Below are 16,400 nucleotides of genomic sequence, written 5' to 3' on the forward strand. Positions count from 1 at the left end.
GTAAAATAGATAGCTAGTGGGAAGCAGCCGCATAGCACAGGGAGGTCAGTTCGGTGCTTTGTGACCACCTGGATGGGCGGGATAGGGAGGGAGATGCAAGAGGGAGGAGAGGGAACATATGTATATGTATAACTGATTCACTTTGTTATAAAGCAGAAACTCACACACCATTGTAAAGCAATTATACTCCAATAAAGATGTAAAAAAAAAAAAGAATTGGGATTTGAATCTTAACGTTATGCTAATGAGAATGTGTAGACGTAAACTAATCTCCTTTCTTGCCCTTTCTTGCTTATAAACAAAGGTAAGAGCTAACACCATCAAGGCTTTATTGTTTTATTTTCTCCAAATACTCATTCCAACAGCTTCTTCAAAGACTCTCCTGAAGCACCACGGTAGCTAGCAATCTCTGATTTTACTATAATTTTAATCAACGCCGAATGAAACGACTTGTTTCTTTACCTATGGTCTATCTACCCACTTATCTGTGCCCCCCCGCCCCCACCCCCGCACAAGCTATTTAATTTTCCCATTACATCTGGTTTTCTCTTTTTAGGTTTTCACGGCTGCTGAAGATTTTTCTGGCAATGATGGGTTTTTGCCCATTCATGATCCTTTTGGCAGACGTTTAATCATCAAATACTAATGTTTCTCAGCCTTCTGACTATAAGAAAGCTAATACGTTGAAATCTTTTCTTCCTTAATGGTCCTATTTTTTGTTCAATATCTATTTCATCTGTTTGTATAGCAGATATCGTAAATAACCAGAGTTTGGAGTCCCCAGTAATTGAAAGAAAATTCTATCGAAGGTTAATGTATTTATGTTAAACAGAAGGCAGTTTGTAGTCCTGAAATGAACTGTTATTTCTCCTGACATCTTCCTGATTAAAACAGTAAACTCTGTATAGAGTAAGGAACCTTGAAAGTAGTCAGAATTTTAGGGGAAATACTTCTTAAAATATATAACCAGATAGAGGGCTCCCAGATCACGTGACAGAATATTTTCATTTTCTCTGTTGAAATGTCAGTGTAAGTGATACCCCCATGTCCCTCAGTGAATCTCCAAAAACCAGCTATGCTTTCTCCTTGGAGGTTATTTTTTCCCCAATCACTCCATTTCTTTTCTTTTTTTTTTTACTTTTATTTTATATTGGAGTATATAGTTGATTAACAGTGATGTGTTAGTTACAGGTATACAGCAATGTGATTCATTTATACCCATAGAAATATCCATTCTTTTTCAAATTCTTTTCCCATTTAGGTTAATACAGAATATTGAGCTGAGCTTGTCCTCACCCAGAGGCTAATGAAACAGAGATTTCAGGGTCCCTTGCTTTAAGGTCCCCTCCAAGACCCTGTATCTAATTGTATGGTTTTAATTTTGTATGCTTTATGCTAAGAAGGGCTCTAAAAACTGCATAATCTCCTGATCCTATCAAACCTCAATCTGCCTTATCTAAGTTCTAAATATTTCAGTGAACTTACTGTTACTGAATTTATCTACTCATACTTTCGTTTCCCCGTACCTGCACCTAGGGAAAATCCTTTGGTGTGACTCATGGACATCAGGTCCCTTGGCTACAAAAGCTTACTTCAACAAGAAAGTGGCAAAGAATTACAAGTCAGGATAGGTGGTATAAACATGAATTTTAGACCTAAATGTCTAGCAATAGGTGATTAGATTAAAAATAAGGTAAATCTGTATCAGAGACAACGTGGATGCTTCTCGCCCTAATTGGGCCCGCATAATTTTAAAACATAAGTTAAAAATTGGGGGATTTCATATAAAATGCAAATGTCAAGCTTCTTTCAAAAAACTAGAAGGTCTGACAAAACTGGGCAAAAATATGCTTTGGCCTGAACATGTTTCCTACCCACTACTCTTCACTAATTTACACTGCCTGGCTCTCGCCTTGTAAACATTTGTATATGCCACCCTCAAATTATATGAATAATGTCCAAGAGATATCATTAAAAAAATTAATTGACAATATAGCATTCATAGTATACTTCCACTTTCATTTAAAATGACATATAAAATAAATTTTAAGACAAATTCAAACAAGACATAATTGTTTATTATGGTATGCAATTTTTTTTAAATTTCAGAGGGAAAAGAAAAAATACAATTTTTTGATCCATTAGATTTTTTTTTTATAATAAAAAAACCATTTCCCACCACATTTAAGTACAACTTCAGTAGCAAATGCTATGTTGATGGTTTGGCCAAAAGGAGGACAAGGCGATAGTACTTGCTCAAATCCAGGGACTGGGGCACCAAAAATTTATTTTCCAGGCCAGAGCACAGACGGAGGAAGCACGGATTGAGCATTTAGAGCTGGCACTTCTTCACAGCAGTATGAGAAAAGGAAAACCACCATAGATGCCATCCTTTCTGGATCCCAACCAACACCCAATTAACCAACACCACTGGAGCAACTTGTGTGGACTGTTTTAATAGATAATCACAGCATGTGTCATTAGGGCTCCTGGCTGCTATTAAAAGAGTGGGCTAGCAACATGAATTAACAGTAAGACATGTGGTATATTATGGCTCCATACTGCCTGAAGAATTTAGCCAATGTCCTTATTATTCTTAATGTACCCTCACAGCTCCTGAGAATCATGTAACTGTGAATTCAACTGGTCCCAAATGCTAAATGGAAAACAAAATATCTTGTAAAAGTATCTTTGAGTAACCGCTCCATCTAGCTTCCTTTCTCATCCACTAACTTAGTACGTGTTATGATCAACAGATTGTTCTGTTTTCTGAACCTTTTTTGCTTTGTTTTGGGCAAACAGAACTCTTCAGAGTAGATAGTCCAAGATTCTGGGTGGGAGAAAAACAAGTGCACCGGGAGAACAGCAAGTTCAGTATAAAAGGAAAACCAGAACACTGCCCCCCATTACCACCCGCCTGGGTCACCTAACAGGCATACATGTTCCCACCTGGCTCCCCTACAGTCCACTCTCCTTCCAACAGCCACAGTCATCTATGAGAGTATCAGGTAAGATCATATCACTCCTCAGCTTAAAATTCTCCATGGGCTTCGACGCGTACTTAGAATAAAATGCAAACTTCTGCACACTGCCCACAAGGCTCCTTCGTGATCTGGCCACGTACTTAGTTCTGCAACTTCTTTTCGTACCATTCTTATTACTAAAACATGGCCAATCCCTGTCATTCCAAACTCTTGATATTTGATGCTCGCTCAGCCTGGAATACCCTTCCCATAGATTTTTTGTTTTTGTTTTTTTAATGGCTGGTCCCTTCTCTTCCTTCAGATATTAACTCAAAGTCACCTCTTCAAAGATTCTCCTATCTAGAGTAGAGCATCCATTTTCCCATTCCCAATCACATTGCCCTAGTTAAGGTTTTTCATTGCACTTGGTATGTGAAATTACTCTCTTTTCTATGAGTTTTCTTATTGATTATCTCTACACAAACACACGCACACAGTCTCACACACACACAGAAATTTACACTCCATCAGGAGAGAGGCCTTGTCTATCTTGCCTATTACTATCTTCCCAGCAACCAGAGCAGAATCCAGTAGGCAGTAAGTGCTCAAAAAACAAAATCTGGCATGAAAAAAATGAACCTGCCAGTTTAGCAGTTATACTCAGAGGATAATCAAGGGAGCGAAACTGAGCTTACATGTGACTCAGCTGGCTGAAGTTTCATCTAACATGAGAAACAATATCTTCTTTCTGTGAAAACAGCCCTGGTCCCTCTTACTAGGGTGGGCAAAACACAAGCCCTAGAGAAGAAAATTTATTCCTCCACAGTCCCTTGCATGTTCCCCAAATTTCAATCATTCACCTTCCCTCCTGTACAGTTTGTGCCATTTCTCGGTACCACGTGTACCAATTATTTACTCAGTTTTTTTTCCACACAATATTTTTTACTCAAGCCTCAATACTAATCAACAAAATTTGTAAAATAATGGGTTTTCTGGGGACTATATATATTTCCAAATCATATTGCAATTAACTTTTGGCTATTAAAACACATACACATACATGTTCATATATATTTTTTCATCTAAAAGGATCTCTTCCCACACTCGAGGAAACAGTTCATTACAAATGAAGGGAGACACTCTTCCCGGGGCTCAAGCTCCCCTTAGGCGGGCATTACACAGCAGAGTTCCATGGGGAGAGCTGATGTTTACTAAGCACTAGCTCTATGGCAGGCCCTGTGCAAGCTCTTTATTAAAATACCCGATTTGAGGAGGTACTCATATTATTTGTTTTGTAGGGGAGGACTAGGTATGAAGAGCCTAAATGTTTGCTCAAGGTCACTGCTATGGATGCAATGTCTGCACCCCCCCAAATCCATATGTTGAAGCCTTAATCCCCAGTAGGATGGTATTTGGAAGTGGGGCCGTGAGGAGGTAATCAGAGTTAGATTAGGTCATGGAGCTGGTGCCCTCATGATGGGATTCATGTTCTCATCACAAGAAGAGAAGACAGGAGCGCTCACTCTCTGCCATGTGAGGACACAGCAGGAAGGTGGCTGTCTGCAAACCAGGAAGAGAGGCCTCACCAGAAGGCGACCATGCTGGTACCCTGATCTTAGGATGCCCAGCCTCCAGAATTGTGAGAAATAAATCTCTGTCACTTAAGCCACCCAGTCCATAGTATTTTATTATAGCAGTCCAAGCTAAGAGAGTCACACAGCTAGGAAACAGCAGAAGTAGGACTCAAATTCAAGTGTGTCACGCACCAGAGTCTGTTCTCTTAACCCTGTATTATATGGCATCTATGCAGTGCATAACCAATCTGTGCTTTGTTCCATGATAAAAACACTTCTTTCCTGAGGTACTAAGAGGAGAGTTTTTATTTACTAATATAAAAGCTGCACACACACAGTTGACTTCCCTTCACGACTCCTAAGCAACAAGCTTGTTGAGAGTCTACAAGCTCAGCCCTCTTTTCACTATTCAATGAATTTAAGTGTTGCTAATCTAATCACTGTCTTTCATACTATTAGACTTTTATTTTCATAATTACAGGCTGCCAGAGGCTTCTTCCAAAGCCCCCTGCTAAGTCTCCACCCCAGATACAGGTTTAAATTGCTTTCTTAGCACCACTGGGAATTCTCTGAGAAATGACTGAAACTTTGGATCTCACTACCTAGGAGAGACCTCTGGTTTCTCTCCTCTTCAGCAGCCCTCAGTGGAATTCAGAGCGCCCCCAGCTGACCAGGCATGCCCCTGAGTCTCCTCCCTCTCAAAGTCCAGTGAGGTCACAGTTCTGTACCTGTGTTTTGTCACCTTTTTTTCCTGATGCTTGCATGGCTGTCAAAACAACATGTTAAGCTTGGTAGCTTTTTTTGCTTTTTTTTTTTTGTGGTACGCGGGCCTCTCACTGTTGTGGCCTCTCCCGTTGCAGAGCACAGGCTCCGGATGCGCAGGCTCAGCGGCCACGGCTCACGGGCCCAGCCTATCCACAGCATGTGGGATCCTCCCGGACCGGGGCACGAACCCGTGTCCCCTGCATCGGCAGGCGGACTCTCAACCACTGCGCCACCAGGGAAGCCCTAAGCCTGGTAGCTTTTAAATCAACTTGTAGAAGTATGTCTTTGTGTCCTGTGTAAAGTTTTAACTATACAAAATAAAAAATTAACAATAACAGCTCATCTTTACAGAGTTCCTATTAAGCACCATGCTAAGAAATTTAACATATTTATTCCTCCAAAAAAAAAAAATCCATGTGAAGTAGCTATTTTTTTTCTCATTTTATCCCCATCTTATAGAAAAGTGAGGTCTATATAGGTTGTTTAACTTGCCCAAAATCAAGTTGAAAGGAGAATCCAAGCTTCCTATTCTGAAGTTCCACTACATATACTGTGTACTGTCAGTATATACACACTGGTCAAGGTAAAACTGTCCTGAGCTGATCCTTACACAAAACTATGACAAACAACAAGGAGTAGACCCATTTTTCTGTAAATGCAGAGGTTAATTAACCTAAGCATTGAAGAAAATTTGTTTTTTAATAAAGGGTGTGTTTCCTTTTCCTTCAAGACCTATAATCTGCTCTTGTAGGTGTCTTCACTGATTTTTCAAGGATCTTCTAAAGGTTCCCTTCATGAAGTCTCTCGTTCCTACTAGATTATAATCAGGGTAACCATGAAGTTCCAGTTTATCCATGTTCTCGCAAACTTCCTCTTTTGGAAGGCAAATTGTATGGCTTCCCTAACCATATTCTCCATGAGGGCAAGCTGGGCCTTCTCTTTATATCTGTCACCAGGATTTTCAGATTTCAAATCAATACAGGAGTACCGCTTGTTAAATTGTCCTCTTCCATAACTAGGTATAATTTCTCCATTACTGGATCTTTCACTGCACTTTGCTTCTGTCCCCCTTCCAAGAATGATCACATACTGATTTTTTAATAGTTCACAGACCACACTCTGTTCCGCTATGGTAGCCCTAGGTCCCTACTCGTCTTTTATCCCCTGGGTAGCTGGTAAGATGCTTTATCCAGGGATGTGGTTAACTACATACTGACAGAGTAAACTGGATATTCTTACAATGTCCCACCTTAGTTCACTCTTTCACGCAAACACTTCCTGAGGACTTACACCAGATCCTAGGAAAACAAGAGAGACAGGTACGTGCCTCCTCTGAAGTGATCTACAATCTAAAGGAGCAACTGCCAATGGAACGGAAAATGAGAGAGCTGATAACTGACGCAAAGGATATTGGCAGAAATCAGACGGAATGTCTGTCTTTGCCTAAGGAGTGGGAGAAAGTTCAAAAAGAAGGCTAAAAGACCAGGAGGTATGGTCCAGATAGAAATGTCCTGAGGACTGGGGGTGCGGGGAGGGAGCTGGAGAGGCCCTCCCAGGCAGAGAGGAAAGAAAGGGCAGACACAAGAAAGCATGCAGCCTGGTGCTCGTATGTCACACGGCACTCAGTTGGAGCTTAATATCCCAAGGGAGATAAGCAGAAGTAGTAGACAGGCTTACCTCCCAAAAGGCTGCTCTGTTAAATACTATAGAAATAATTAATAAGCATTTAAAGCAAAATGTGTCCTTTTTTTTTGAACATCAGAATTCAGTAGTAGCTTTTAATTTAATTTTTTTATTGGAGTATAGTTGCTTTACACTGCTGTATCAGTTTCTGCTGTATAGCAAAGTGAATCAGCCATATGTATAAATATATCCCCTGTTTTTTGGATTTCCGTCCCAATTCGGTCACCAAAGGGCACCGAGTAGAGTTCCCTGTGTTATACAGTAGCTTCTTATTAGTTATCTGTTTTATACGTAGTAGTATATATATGTATGTCAATCCCAATCTCCCAATTCAAAAAATATGGAATGACTCACGAATCTGTCATCCTTGTGCAGGGGCCATGCTACTCTTCTCCGTATCATTTCAATTTTAGTAGATGTGCTGCTGAAGTGAGCACAACATGTGTCCTCTTTTAAGACAGTGATTTGGGGATCGACAAAACTGAGCTGTAACTTGAAACAATGGTAGGATGGGGGAGGAGACAGACGACCTATAAACAGCATATTCTGGGCTAAGACCAACTAAAACCTTCTTCTTCTTTTTTTTTTTTTTTTTTTTTTTTTTTTTTATCCTGGACCGGGCCACGAACCCGCGTCCCCTGCACCGGCAGGCGGACCCTCAACCACTGCGCCACCAGGGAAGCCCCTTCTTCTTTTTATTTCCATTAACAGGACTGGTAGAGGACAAAGCCCTGCTTAGGAATTCAGTCATGTTAAAGGAAAAATGGTCACTTCAACATTTCTGTGAGTCTACCTTGCTGAAGGGACCCAGGGTGGCTGGATCCTCTGTTTGTAAAACATAATATTGGGTTTCCCTGGTGGCGCAGTGGTTAAGAATCCGCCTGCCAGTGCAGGGGACACAGGTTCGAGCCCTGGTCTGGGAAGATCCCACATGCCTCGGAACAACTAAGCCCGTGTGCCACAACAACTGAGTCTGTGCTCTAGGGTCCCCGAGCCACAACTACTGAAGCCCATGCACCTAGAGCCCATGCTCCGCAACAAGAGAAGCCACTGCAGTAAGAAGCCTGCGCACTGCAATGAAGAGTAGCCCCGGCTCACCGCAACTAGGGAAAGCCTGTGCACAGCAGCGAAGACCCAATGTAGCCATAAATAATGAATGAATGAATTTGTAAAAAAAAAAAAAAAAGAAAAAACATAATATTGGATCATGGGATGAGGTCCGCCAACAGAGAGGAGATGTCATGACTGTAGGAAGACACAGGTTGGAGCAGATGTTAACAACTGGCCCCAGGGGAATTCGACCTGGCACACCATCTGGGAGAGATGCCCTGTGTCAAAGAATGACCAATGGATTTTTACAAGAGAGCTGTCCTCTGTTCAATTAAAAATTATTGCCTGTATTATACTGCTATGTTCTGTGATCCCCCTCCGTTAGCCTAAAGCTTTAGTGTGTCTGCTATGACCCGTGGCTGCAGGTAAGAAGTACTTTGAGAAAATGAGAAACGGACAGTCTCCAGGCTGGAAGGAAGCGAGCAGGGAAAGCGCCAGTTAGTTGTCACCAGAGTCTAGATATAGAGGAGGGAGGAACAGTCAGGAAGGGGACTCAGAGGAGTATGTGAGTGTCTCTAGAATGAGAAGTAATAATCACGCTGCAGTCCTTTTTCCTTGGCAAGTGCTGGCTTCCCAGCAAGCTTCCCTCTGTGGACACTCAGGTCTCACCTCCTGTCTAAAACTGTTCTGGCCCTCTATGTGAAAGTGAGCCTCTCTCTTCTCTGGCAGAAACGTCTACCTATCTAATGTGGTAATTGAATCAGATTTAATTTAAAGAAAACTCGTAAGTCCTTTCCACACATCCACAAAAGAAAGCACTTAACCTCAATAAACTAACAGTTAGGGACTCACCTAATGGTCCAGTGGTTAAGACCTCAACCTCCCAACGCAGGGGGCCCGGGTTCGACCTCTGGTCGGGGAACTAGATCCTGCATGCCTGCCGCAACTATCAATAAAAGTTCCCTCGTGCCGCAACTAAAGATCCTGCGTGTGGTAACTAAGACCCAGCACAGCCAAATAAATAAATAAATACTAAGGATAAATAAATAAATAAACTAGCAGTTAGGAGGATGAGAAAACGTACCAGAGCTCAGAGATACGTAGCAAATCAAAATTCTTCCCATTCGTGTGAAGGAAGTAAGCCAAAATAAGTTTTCTTCTCGGACTAAACCACATAACACAACACATATTAAAAAGGTGGGCTGGAGCAATGACCTGCAACCATCCGTGATTCAGTGGAATCCCCAAACACTCCCCACCAGTTTCACAGCACTTCACTGGCACCAGAAAATGACATTTACTGAGATTCTTAATAAAAATGAACATATTTGGCTGTTTCATATGTTATTGGATTTTTTGGCATATGTTTCAGAACTCAAATACCTTAACTCTGCTTGTGAGTGAGACAGGGTTCCCCAGAGGATCACTCTCCTACTCCTGGAAATCATATTTTCGTTACCCAAGTCGGGCTAAGTAAGGAATTGAAAGTTTCCTGACTCTTGCCAGGGAGATAGCTTAATTCCAGTGCGTTACGTTTTCATTATCTGTATTTTCTCTTGAAATGTGAGGGCTGCCTGCAAGTCCTGTGGCATATGTTTTTCACCTGCCTCTGTTCAGTGATTTCCCGGAAGAAGGAAGAATATGGCTTAACTAAACAACTCTTGGGGTCCTGCTTTAATATATACAGCATTTATCCCCAATTAGGTTAACTATGCATCACTGTTCAAAAATATTCTTACAAGACCCTTAAATAAAACAAGTATTACATAGCAACTAGTTCTGGTCTCTGTGCTTAAGTTATCTCATCTTCACATGAAGGGAGTTGACACCCAACATGTTTTCCAGCTCCAAGAGTCTATGGAATGGTTGGGGAGGAGGGGAGGGAGAGGGATGGACTGGGAGTTTGGGGATAGTAGATGCAAACTATTACATATAGAATGGATGGACAACAAGGTCCTAGTGTACAGCACAGGGAACTACACTCAATATCCTGTGATAAACCATAATGGAAAAGAATGTAAAAAAAAGAATGTCTCTATGTGTGTAACTGAGTCACTTTGCTGTACAGCAGAGATTGGCACAACACTGTAAATCTACTATACTTCAATTAAAAAAAAATTTAATTAAAAAAAACAGTCTATGGAATAGTGATCCGACCCCTGTATTCCTCTGTTCTTGCTTTCTTTAGTTAGTCCTCTTTAATTACTGCCTCCTCTTCCTGACATTTTTTAAACAAAATGGAAAATGTTTTATAAATCAATTCCTAAGTAAGTTTTACAAACTATGAAGAGTGTGGAGATGGTTACGAGAGAGAGCTGTCAGTTGTTTTTTTAGGGTTTTTTTGGCTGTTTTTATCATTTAATGTTTTTTAATATTGTAAATTCATCCTTCACACCTCTTGGCTTACAGTAAACCACAAAGAGATGACCCTATCACTCCAGACTGTGCTTCATAGTGGCAATAACCACGATAATAATATACACTCTTCATTTTCAAACTCCTACTATGTGGCAGACCTTTATTTGCTTACTGCTTACTGACTTCTTACTATGTCCCAGAATCTTGGGAACACAACCCTCAAGACAGCCATAGCCTGTGATGGGAGAGAAAGGACAGTGCCCAGGAGATTAAGGAAATGAAGGAATTGGTGAAATGGTAAAAGCACTCCAGTAGGTGTTTGTGCTGTATGTTTAAGAACCTTGAGACCTCCTTATGTCTTTACAAGGGGACTTTTCCACCAGAAGACCAGTAATGAGGCTGAGAAAAACATTCTGTAGATGAACTCTTGAGAAGTTCTTTGAAAAGGATTAAGCACAGTCAGCCTGGGTCCGAACACCATATTTTACTCAGATTTCAAACCTCCTCGTCCAACACTTGGCCACTAGCCAGCTGTGGCTATTTACATTTAAATTAATTAAGATAAAATAATATTAATATTGTGCTTCCTTTAGTTCACGAGGCACATTTCCAGTGTGTATAGCCACGTGTGACTAGTGGCTGCCATACTGGACAGCACACATAATAGAACAGGTCCATCACTGCAGAAAGCCTTATTGGACACTGCTGACTTAAAGTATGAAACGACATCATCAACAGTCAAATGTTAAGGGGAAATATAACATTTTGTTTAATATACTAAAAATATGTATTGGTATCCAAGCCAATATCTAGAAATACAAATGTTCACCTTTATCATTGTGAAATGATATTATAATTCCTCATTTATACTTTTTAGACAATAGTGTCAGATCATATTACTCTGGTGCAGACATGGGATTTTTTTTTAATTGCTTTCCTAGACTCTGATCATAAAAAAAGAAAATGCAGGTAGCATAAGACAAACAGATAATGAGCACGCAAGCTCACTGCATTTGTGTTTTGAAAGAGACAACTTACTGGTCTTGCAAAGAAAAGTTCAGTTCATAAAAGGAAACTCAATTGCTCTGGTCCCTGAGTTAATAGTCTTGTGAGAAGAATGCCTTTTTGTCCAAAAGGATTCTCAAAATGTTTTGATAGCCATTCTAATTTCATTAGATACAGCCACAGAAACTCCCCAGAAATAATTTTACGAGATAGGGTCAAATATGCTAATGAAGGCCCTCTCCCATCCTTCCTCTGAGCTACTGCCATATTTGTGATTTGGGAGGAAGGATTTTTCTACTTACTACCCTACTGTGCAATGATAAAACACACACACATCCACACATCCACACCCTACGTGACACATACAACAAGGTTATCTATCCATAATGTTGGTATCTATCATCTAATTGTATTTAAATTTTTATTTAAGTAAAATCAGTATACATATACAGGTTCGATGAATTTTTACAGTCTGAACACTTCCATATAACCAACACTCAGAATAAGAAATGGGACATTATCAACACCCCAGAGCCCACCTCATGGAGCCTTCCAGAGACCACCTCCTCAAGGGTAACCAACATCCGGACTTCCAACACCACTGGTGAATTCTGACCATTTTCATGTCTTATATGCGAGGGACTCTTTTGTGTCTAGCTTCTGTCAGTCAACAACATGCTATCTAGTTTTGGCAGATCCTTTGTCACCATAAGGTGATGACCATTTGGCTTTCCCACCCCACCATACAGAAGAGTTAATCCGTAATGAGGAGGTACCATGTATGAAGTACTACGCTAAGCTACAACTCATTAAACTCCCCAAACAAGAAGTATTATCCCTTTTAAATAGATGAGGACACTATGGCTAGGCAATGACCCCCACTTATTCAATTAAACACTAATCTAGGTGCTGCTGTGAAGGGATTTTTCAGATGTAATTCAAATTTCTAATCATTCAAATTTAAATTAGGGAGATAATCCTGGGTGGGCCTGATTTTAGTTAAAAAGAAGGTCTCAAAAGCAAGGTGAGGCTTCAAAGAGAAAGCGGAAGGAAAAGGAGGAAGAGGGGAGAGGTTTTTTCTGGAACAGGTAACAATGAGCAATGATCATACATTAATTTATACATGTTAATAATAGATGGTAAACCAGTTCAGAGGCCAGTGTCTGCAGAGAATTTTTGAGTGGAAACTAATGGTAAAAATGGTGGGGATCATAGTTATTAAGGTTTCTAGTTTTTTCCCCAAGTCAGCTCTGATGTCCTATATTCTTGCATACTGTCCCTAAGTACACTCTCAGTTTTCAAATCCTTGGTCTCAATTTCAGGTTCAGAAAGTAAGGTCACTGTATTTGTGGTAGGCTGGTGGAAGGCAGTGTTACTGGACAGCCAGAGGTCTCAGACTTCTTATTATCTTTCAAAGCAATCTCAGTGCAAGGCTTTCCTTGAGTGGACCTGAATAGATCTCAAGTAAACCCATACTTTTTTTAAGAACAGAAACTATTTCTTCCGTTATCACATTCCCCTTAACATATATCCTAGAGCAGGATTAAAGGTAAGTACCTATAAATGTGGATGCATAATACCATTTATCTTCCCTTTTTCTTTTTAAGGCTGATATAAAAATTGTTCTCCATTTTCAGAGGTGAAATTAAGGCCAAAATGAAATTCTTAATTTCCCCTTCCACAGCTGTTCTCCTCAAGTCTTCTCCATCTCGATTGTTATTCTCCCCCAGTCACTCGGTGTCTTAAGCCAAAATTATACTAAAGATCAACAAGTGGGTTCTGCCTCCAAAACTGGTCAGTTCTGTCTCCATCATCACACTCTTGTTCGGGCCACACTGATGCCAAACCCAAACAAAGAGTCCCTAGGTGATCTCCCAGCTTCCACTAAGCTCTGATATATACAACAGGGTAGGAACTCTTTTTTTAAAGACTGTAAATTAGGTAATACCACTCCCCTGCTAAAAATCCCAACTGAGACTAGATATTTGATGATACTAAGGAATTACTGAAAAGTTATAGGTGTGATAATGGTACTATGTCTATGTTTTGAAAAAGAGCTTCTATGCTTTAGAGATAGTGAAATATTCACAAAGAAAATGACAGGCCTCAAACTTCAAATTATGTGATGGCGTTGGGGAGACAGCATAGATAAAACAAAATTGGCCATGAGTTGCTAATTACTGAAACTGGATTATGGGTACATGGGGAGTCATTCTATTTCTCCATTTTTCGTGTATGTTTGAAATTTTTGTGATAAAAAGTTTTAAAATCTCCATTGGCTCCTGAATGCACTTAGAATAAAATTCCAAGAACTCGCCTTGGTCCAAAAGGCCCTTTATGATCTGATTCCTGCTCACCACTCTCAGATCTCCTCCAGAACCCAGCTCTGCCTATTAACTACCCAAGAGCTACAAGGGTTATCCCTGTGCCTTAATCATGCCAAATGTTTGGACACTTCGGGGCCTTGAGGTATGCGTTTCCATCAGTCTGGAGAGCTCCTCCCCAGATGTTCTCATGGGTGGCTCCTCCAGCTGGCATCACTCTCTGGAAGGCCTTCTCTGACTATGCTATCTAAAGCCGTCCTCCCTCCTTGCCCTCCTCCTACCCACCCGTTCCACTGCCCTTTCCCTACTCAGCCTCTTATGTTCTTTCATTCTTTCCCTTTATTTTCTTCATAATCCTTATCATTTTTTGGAAATCATCTTTTTTCTTGAATAACTCATTTCAAAAGTAAGCCATTTGTCATCAGTGTCTCCTCTACCACTAGACTATGTGCTCAGACAAAATTGGAACCTTGTCTGTCTGGTTCACTTTCATGTTCCCTGGGCCTACAGTAGTGCCTACCACAAAAGTAGGAGTCCAATGAAGACCCATTCAATGAAGCCGCTATTAGACCTGACCATGAAGTCTGCATACATTTCACATGAACATCAAAAAGAATAACTAATGTCTTAGAAAGTTAAACTATCCTTACATGTGTTTATGTATTGTTTTAACGAATACTTAATACCTACGGAATTCCTCTGAATTAAATAGAGCAACATAATGAGTAAGTAAACACTTACACATATTAATATAATTAATGAATAATTAATACTTTCAAGTTCCCTTTGAATTATGTATAATATATCCATACACATATATACATAGCATTATTTTGATACCCCATATCTGATAAGATGATTACTGGTTAATATAGAAAGAAATGACAGTTTGTGATTGCTACATTTCCAGCAAAAGATTGTGCTAAATGTATTGTTGCCAGACTTCACACTTTAAAATTCATTTCTAAGATTCTTAGCTGGTGTTAAACCATGTCACCATAATAAGCAAGTTTTTATTTCCTTTCAGATGTTCCTGGCTACTGAAAGAATTGATTTTTAAGATTTTTCCCGTTGACCTATAAGGCTGTGAAGAAGAGATAGCTCTTCTTAATCTCAGAGATCCAAGCTAAGCTTACACTCCCTGGTCATTGTGCAGGTGTCACCTTCCTTGCTTGCTTCTTTATGTATTGTTGGAGAAACCCAAATGTATTAGTTATAGGACACTGGTAGGTTTTAAACCCTCTTTGAAATCTTGCTTTCATAACAATGGCTCAGCATCATTGGAGGATGACTGTACCCGGTTATCATAGATATAATAAAGTATATTTTTAATTTTAATATACCTACCTTCCCAAGTATAAATTTATTCTGGGGCTTTGAGGGACCCAAGAGCAGCAGGAGTAGTATAAATAACATGTAACTTCTGAGTTGGTAGACGGAGGGAATGGAAGGCAGATTCTAAACCACATACAAACCCACGGACACCATATTTAAAGCAATTTGGCTTTCTAACTGGTAAATCCAAATGAGGCAGGAACAGTAACGAAAGGAAGACATAGCTTCTCAAATGCACCCATTTCCTTAAAAGCAGACCAGCCTAGATCCTAATCATTCAGTAACCTTCAAAGGCCATTCCCCACCTTCCTCTCTCTCAAAGCAATTAAAACATCAGATACTCAGATCTTTAAATAACTGGCAAGACAGTTCTCTGTTAAGGAGTGTGTGAATGTATATCCTTCCCAAATATCTGAGAAACTCCAGAAGAGAACATTGTATAAAGACTGGTCCTTAACCTCAAAGTTCACATAGAAAGCAGCACCCTTGACAGTCTACAATGAAGCAATTTAAATGGCAATGGTAGCCCAGCCTGAAGACACGTTTATAAAGGGAAGCCTGGAAAACATCACGACAGCAAGCTGTCACCCTTACTTGGACTAAAGAGAGTGTACTGTGCTCCTTAAAGAGGTTGGTTCCAGTAGGAAGGTGCAATAAGCAAAAAGCAAAACTCAATACACTAATCCTCCCAGTGCTTTATTTTTAAAAAAAAATCAATCTATCACTAGCTCTTGTTTGCTTCACTGCTCACAGAGTGCTAGACTGGAATTCCTTCTGCTGGAAAACCGAGAGGACATTTTGTCTTGTATTTTGTCTCCAGCAATCCCAGTCTGCATGCAATTCCCCAAACATGCTCTCTACTGGACACAACTCTCCCCACCGCAACACAGGTTTGTTGTCTGCCAGAGTACTTCTTGCTTGTTTTAAAACCCAAGGTGGCGGCTACTTCATTCAGAAAGCCTTCCTGTCTCATTTTCAGGTCAATGCCACCCTTCTGTATGCTTTGATCTTACTGACTCCGTGCTTTAATGACTGGTATTTTCCCAAGAAATTATAATTCACTTTCTGAATGTTTGTCACTGGATGAGGCCCACGGGGACAAAGATGGTTTCTCACTTGGGTCTGTGTCTCTAGCAGCTTGTTTGGGGCCTGATACAAAGCGGCTTCTCAGGAAACAATGCATGAAAGAGTAAAAGAATGAACAGAAGAGTGAACAAATTAAGCAAGCCAGTATCTCTTTAAACTCCTTGTTTGAATCCAATGCCTACCACCACACTTACACTTCACGCCCAGGAGAGGTTACCGTCTGCCTACCTCTTCAATCCTAAACACTGTCAAATATT

General features: G+C 40.3%; 1 protein-coding gene and 1 non-coding gene across 12 annotated transcripts in view; both read right to left on the reverse strand.

Moving 5' to 3' along the window:
- Positions 1 to 16,400, reverse strand: part of FHIT (fragile histidine triad diadenosine triphosphatase) — a 1,420,480-nt gene that overhangs the window by 460,869 nt on the left and 943,211 nt on the right. The window lies entirely within an intron of this gene.
- Positions 7,320 to 7,422, reverse strand: LOC112400637 (U6 spliceosomal RNA). Its single transcript, XR_003003443.1, has one exon. It is a non-coding gene; the product is annotated as a U6 spliceosomal RNA (small nuclear RNA).

This window comes from Neophocaena asiaeorientalis, unplaced genomic scaffold, assembly GCF_003031525.2.
Source record: "Neophocaena asiaeorientalis asiaeorientalis breed wild unplaced genomic scaffold, Neophocaena_asiaeorientalis_V1.1 scaffold251, whole genome shotgun sequence".
NCBI lineage: Eukaryota > Metazoa > Chordata > Mammalia > Artiodactyla > Phocoenidae > Neophocaena > Neophocaena asiaeorientalis.